Below are 7,144 nucleotides of genomic sequence, written 5' to 3'. Positions count from 1 at the left end.
CTCAAAGAAATAGAAGTATAAGCTTACACATTTTATCTGTGTGACTATAAGTGAATATCGATCTAATTCACGTTGGCCCGACCGCTAAGAAAGTAAGCTTACAGCAGGATGGCTACTGCACTAGATCCTGATCCGGCGAAGCAAATGGAAAGTTTGCTCCAGTGTTCCGTTTGCATGAAGATATTAAATCAGCCACGAACACTGTCATGTTACCATTCATTTTGTAAACACTGCTTGGAGAGTTGTATTGACAGTCAGCGAAAGAGGGCCGTCGAAGCTGGTTCCGAAGTACGAGACGTTTTTGAATGTCCAGTGTGCTGCACGGAGTTCTCGGTAAAAGGAGAAAGCATCGGTGAGAAATTGCTACAAAACCATTTCGTTAACAACCTTTTGGAATCGCTCATCCTGCAACAACAAGCCCGTCATATGAAGTGCCAGTCGTGCAAAGCAAATGCTCCAGCAGCAAGCAGATGCACAACGTGTGAGACGTATTTGTGCGTGAAATGTCTAGAAGCTCACAACAACTGGCCAGCCTTCGAAAATCACATCGTGTTGACGTTGGAAGAATTAGCGAGGCCAGAGAATCGAGGAAAAGTCAAAGGTAAACCTCGTTGTGAGAAACACGACAAGGTCCTCAAGTTTTATTGCGAAACCTGCAAAGCTCTCGTTTGTCGATATTGCGTGGATCTCAGTCATACACGGCCCGGACATAACTGGTTCCTTTTGGCAGACATTGTCCTACAGCATAGAGAAGCATTGAATGCATCTTCGAGCATTTTTGAACAGCAAAAAACGATGCAGCTGAAAGCAATCGTAAGATTCAAAGGACAATAGAGACCCTAAAGAGCAACACGGCCAAAGCAAAGGATGCCATTAGGCAGCATCAACAGATGATCCTGAATGCCTTTGCCGAGAAACTCGATAAACAAACAACAGCCTTGCTCGACCTAGCTGATATGAAATGCAAGGAATCCAAGGAGCCGTTGTTGAAACAACAAGCCGACGTGAAAGCCTATTTCGAAAAGCGAAACGTTCGCAGGAGTTTGCAAAGAATGTTCTTGCCAGTGGAAGCGACGAGGTACTATTGGGTCTCAAACACGAGATTGAGGAAAAAGCTGGGAGCCTTGTGAGTGAACGACCAAAACAGATGGAACCAGTCCACGATGGCCTCCTCGAATATCATTTCAAACCAACAAAAGATGTTATGGAAGATATAAAGTTAAATGACCTCGGAAGAATTGGTATGTATGAATACTTCACTTATAAATGTTGTATTACTGTAACAGCAACAAAGCGAGATTGGTTTTGAGTAGGACTGAGAGTTTTGTCTCAAATCCCGTATTGACATTCCCCGTTTGATTGATTTGAAACATATTGTACGATCGAGACTTTTTAGTTTACCATTGCCTGCTGTTTTTTAAATTCTAATAAACAAGAACTAAAAACAAGCCATTGTTTACTTGTAAAATGTGCGTCAGGTCGATGACGATCCCAAATAAATTGATGTGTAAATTTTGAAGAATATATTGCTCAACTATTTCCCTTCGTGCCCTCGAGATATTTGTTAGCTAAAATTATAATCGAGAGCATATGCATGATTTCATACCTAACCTTTCCCTCCTAAAACACTTGAAAGTGTACAGCCAGGTTGCTAACCCGGAATCAGACAAGAAATTCTTGACTGGAATAGAGTAGATTATCAATTTGGGGTACTGCAAGTCTTTTTTAACGGTAAACCAATTTCTATTTATATAGTTTATCGGGAAAAAACGAAGAAAAGGCGAGGTGAGATGACTGTTATGTTTATTACGCCTGTACTTACTGGTTGGGAGGGAGGGGGACTGGACTGTAAACTCTACAAAGATCACACTATACCTAAATCATTTCAGTTAACGTTACAGCACAGTCTTTATGTGAAAGATCAACCATCTTGGATGGTAACATGGAACAGGCGAAGCAACTTGTACAATGGTTGGAAGATAAGACGTTTGGTTGGCAACTTTGTTACCGCGCCTCGAGTCATGGTTGGAGCGCAGAGGATTTTCACAGAAAGTGCGACGATGTTGGACCAACATTGACTTTAGTGAAATGTGGAAGCAACATCTTTGGTGGTTTCACTGCTGAAAGTTGGAAGCCATCACTAGTATTGGGTAGGCATAAAAAACACCCTAATAGATAGCCACATATGCAAATGACCTATTTCAATGTTTATTGATATTTTTGCGAGATGTATATTTCGCAATGAATTTGCAATCATATTGTCGTTAGAACTTGTTGCATTGTGCCCACTATTCTTACATTGAGATTAGGAAACGGTAATGGGTGTTTAGAGATGGAGGTAATTTGAGTTCACATATTGGGCGGGGGTTGGTTGGCAGAAAAAATAGGGCAAAGGGTACACCCTCCTTTAGAGAACACTTACGTTTTTCCTACAGAGGACACTTACGTCCTTGGCGGCTATTTCTTGATCACTGTTTATCTGAAATACGTGAATTTGTGAATTTTCCCAGTATCGAGGACTGGAACAAGTGCATTTGGTCCAGGAATTAACTAGAGAGTAGTTTGGGTCTTTTTAACGCTACTTCCAGTAGTTTCCCAACCAGTCTTTACCATATATAAACTCCATGTGAACTAAAACGACAGCAAGGCCACCATATTTGAAGCCAATTTGAAGCCATTTTAAATGCTAGTTCGTCCCACCCCATTTCTACTGTTTAAGACGTACCCATTCTTTGCCACTGTTCCTCAAATTCGGCTTTAATATGTTTTCCTATCAAGATGGAACCATTTGCTTAATAATATCAAATCCTTATTCATCGTACGTGTACCAAAAACCAAAATAGAAAAATCTTTTTTGCTTTAGGTTTTGAGGATTATAGAAATTCAACTTCATCCTTTTTGTTCTCCTTACAAAATAAGGAGAACTTGCGGCCATTCAAGTGTCCGATCTCTCCTAACCGATGTGACATGGCAATCTACTGTTATCCTGCATGTGGAGCAGTCTTTGGCGGTGGTTATGACCTGTATATCGAGAACAACGCTGTCGCAAACCAATGTTCATTCAGCAAACTTGGTGACACATACCAGCCTCCACGAGGATACAAACCCGGAGCTGCAAAGACCAAAGCTCTGTTGGCGGGAAGTTACTATTTCACACCATCAGAAATCGAGGTTTTCTGCAGTTAAACGAAGGTTAGGAACCTGAAAATCAACGTTTTATATCTTATACCTCCATGTATTAAACTCGTATCATATTAACGATGTTTACAGAAACGATTTGAGGCGGCTAATAAAATAAGGCAGGGAACTACATACAATTTCTGCAAAGCGTTGGTATAATCGACCCTAATTAGCTAGGGAGAGTATTCCACAAACCGGTATATTCGACTATGCTTAGCCAGATCGAGCATACCATAAACTGCATGGTATATTCGACCATGATTAACAAGGTTGGGTATGTAATTAACCGGTATATTTCACCTCAATTAGCCAGGTTGAGTATACCACAAGCTGGTATATTCGATCCAAACTAGCAAGTATGGGTGTACCATAAACTGGTATACTCGACTATGATTAGCCCCGGTGAGTATACCACAAATTGGTATATCAGTCGACCCTGATTAGACCGGTATAGTATACCATAAACTCGTATAATCGACCATGATTAGCCAGGTCGAACATCTAAAGTCCATTGAAAGTTTTCATGCATGGAAACCTCAACATCGAAGGTGTAAAATCTTTCCTGATGTGAAAAAATAAGAAAAAAAACATCATTTAATAAAAAACATGAAAGCTTTATTACATCTTAGCTGCGTTACATTTCCAACGAAGTATTATTGAAAACCGTCTTGAAGATAACAGATAATTTTCTCATCTTCAACGTCCCTGATTTTCCTGAAATGGAGTAATTTGTACTGGACTTTTCTTACAACACACCGCTCTGAGAGTTCCATTTTTGAAGCGTCGATAAGGAACGTCTCCACATTCACTCACCATGCATCCTTGCCCGTTGTAAACCTGACTTGCACCACATTCATCAAACTCTTTTGTCTCGCATCCAACTGCAAATTCGTCTTCTTCACATACTGCTATCAATCCTGTCCTCTCAATTTTTCTACATTCTGAGAAAATACGGACTATTTCGACAAACTTTCTATATTCAACAGCCTGTACGCGACGCAGATTAGTTTTGATACTGTTTACACCGACATTGATATAGTTACATATTGAAAACATATCACTGCTAACATTCAGCCCAAAGTTTAGCTGACGGGACATGAAAGCACCTGCATTTCACCTCAACTAAGAGGAGGTAATCATTATACCCCAGGTAAATATGTAATAGGTATTATTATATACACAAGCGCCAGATATGAGGTATGCTGCAATTTCATTGGTTGGCTACTAGACAGATATTAGCTCATATCTATCTAGTAGAGAAAGTAAACAAAATGGCTGAAGGATTTGGGGAGTTGAGTGAAATAGAAATCCAAGCTTTAGTCGATAATAGCTCACCAAAATGCGCCGAAAGGGCGACAAAGTTTGTGTATAATATCAGCTCATATACGACTCGAGTTCGCAGAATAACTGTTAAATATAGGCTTATACACATGCAGATAATCATGCGGTAGCGAGTAGAATTTAGGATCAATTAGTACGAGTGGTGTTTGAAAATTTTGCCAAGATGTCGGTACGAGTCCAATTTCCTCCTCTCGACCAATCAGCATGCAGTAATTTATATAGTACACTAATAATAAATAGAATAATTATCTATCTATCAAATCAGATCAAATCTATTCAAAAATTAATCGGAGATAGAGCCAGACAATGATCAAGTGGTCATTACATGTCTGTAGAGTGCAGGTTGTCCTTTACCAGCTGATAGTTTTAGCACATATAGAATTAAAGTAATTCTGAAAAATGAAATCATAATACAAATTTTATTCTGTATATTTCGAATCAAGATCGATTCATCTTCAGCAGAATGGTTTACAAGATCTTGTAAACCATTCTGCTGAAGATGAATCGATCTTGATTCGAAATATACAGAATAAAATTTGTATTATGATTTCATTTTTCGGAATTACTTTAATTCTATAAGTGCAGGTTGTGATCTGCTATATATTGATTTCATCATAAGTTTAAGGTCGAATACCTAAATGCTCAGAGGTATTAATACTAGTTCACATAGTAGGCTGAACAGCATCGCAGATATGAATATAATGCAATTTAAGGTATAAGAATGTCTGAATATTCTTTGCTTGACGTCAAGCCAAGAAGAACTCTTTACTGTGTATTAAACCTGAGCGTTAATACCACACGAATTAAGATAATACTTTCATTTTTACTAGTTGAACAGCTCAAATTTCTACCTTTGAAACAGACTTTCTTCGATTCTTTTTGACCAATGTCTAAATACGAGAGTTGGAAAAGAATGAGTTCACGGCAGGTAAAATCAGCAAACTTAATGAAGGCATGATGAATGATTGTATTTAGCTCGGTTTGATAATGTTTATTATAGCTAGCTATAAAATTAAATATTAAAAACAGATTCAAAGCATGTAGAACGCGCATCTTTTGGAATAAAATACGTCGTTAATATTTCGGAAAAGAGCTAGAAATTGGAAGGCGACAGGTACAACGAGAAAGAAGGCATTGTAACTCCCCGAATTAAATCCACTAGATTTATATGGTCTGTTCAACTTACTAAAATTTGGAGAGACTGGCCTTTTTCACAATGGCTCTGAAGCTGAAATATACAACAATTCAATTCGTTTTGCCCGAGAAGTTTAGGGCAGCAAGCCGCTAATAACAATAAAGAAAACTGCCAATCCTTGTGTTAAAAGCTATTTGAAATTATATTATACACTCCAATGCTTTCTAAATATCCCATAAGTATGCGAAGATATTTCTTATGTTAATTGGTTTTTTAACAAGTTCGATTTCGTCGTCAACACAAAGCTACTCTGAACTTACAGAACAAGACGATCATAACAGCCAGGGTAAGAAAACAAAAAATAGTTGGATTCATGATTACAAAGTTTCTTCAATTCTTTCGTCGAAGAAAATGTCTGAGAAGTTTGAAGTCAGATGTCTAAGAAATTTCGTGTCCGGAGCTAAACTTGTAAATATATATATATAATATAAGCTCGAGACACTCAGATTTAGCATAAAAATATGCACTCTTTTCTTTCTTGCAAAAAAGATGCACATAAGAAACGCCATAAATGGCCAACTTTTATTCTTGGTTGTTTTGTAACTATTCTCTCGTTGCGTGTACATCTTTACATGAACCTAAAGCAATTCGCACCGGATATTGCGTCATCCTCTGTTTTTGAAAATCGATTTCAAACAGCTGGTAGTAGTTTAATATAATAGTTTATTAGAAGCCATGCAAATCCAATCTCCTAATTAATTTAGTTCTAATCGATCCAGTCTCAATAATTCAGTTATGTTTTAATTGGAATGATTCAGAAATAACTTCAGAATATGATCGATAAAACAATCGTGACTTGCATGATTTACTTCAAAACTCGTTAGTGCAAGAATTAAGTCTTTGTTTATCGAGCGGATATCCATTAGCAACGGTTGTCAAATATAATACATGCAGCTGAACTTTGGGCATAAAAATATTACGTCTTCAATTCTTCTTTTGTAGTTGAATATTGAATAATTATATTTAAGTACAAGGATATTTGTTTTTAAAAACGCTTTTTACCCGTATTTTAAAGACGTTTGCATCATTGGAAAAAGTATATTATGCTTTATTGTGCTTTAGGAAAATGAAATGTAATGCATATAATATGCAATAACACTGAAAATAAGGGTTATTAGTGCAACTTAATATTAGTTTGAGGGGAACATGCATCGCGCAAATTTACCGTTACAAAGTTAAACAACAAAGTTAGATCACACAAATTCTATCTATTCAGACAGCTATATATATTGTGCCATTAAATAATTATTCTTTTAAGAACTTATGTCACCGTAAAGTCATAAAAATAATTTTGCGTATCAAACAACGCAATACTGTGTATAATAGCTATAATAAAGAGATTGCGCAGTCATTTTAAATTATCTTTGCACACCATATTTATATTCTTGGTTATCTACCAAAGCCCACCAGCACCGCAGAAATTGGTGT

General features: G+C 37.3%; 1 long non-coding RNA gene across 1 annotated transcript; it reads left to right on the top strand.

Moving 5' to 3' along the window:
• Positions 1–1,044: 1,044 nt before the first annotated feature.
• LOC114530765 lies at positions 1,045–2,145 on the top strand. The gene is made up of 3 exons (XR_003687789.1): positions 1,045–1,241; positions 1,756–1,785; positions 1,890–2,145. It is a non-coding gene; the product is annotated as an uncharacterized LOC114530765 (long non-coding RNA).
• Positions 2,146–7,144: the final 4,999 nt, after the last annotated feature.

Source organism: Dendronephthya gigantea, unplaced genomic scaffold (genome assembly GCF_004324835.1).
Source record: "Dendronephthya gigantea isolate DGI-Jeju-01 unplaced genomic scaffold, DenGig_1.0 000065F, whole genome shotgun sequence".
Classification (NCBI taxonomy): Eukaryota; Metazoa; Cnidaria; class Anthozoa; order Malacalcyonacea; family Nephtheidae; genus Dendronephthya; species Dendronephthya gigantea.
The sequence above is the reverse complement of the archived record's forward strand: the minus strand, read 5'-3'. Positions and strand labels throughout refer to the sequence as shown.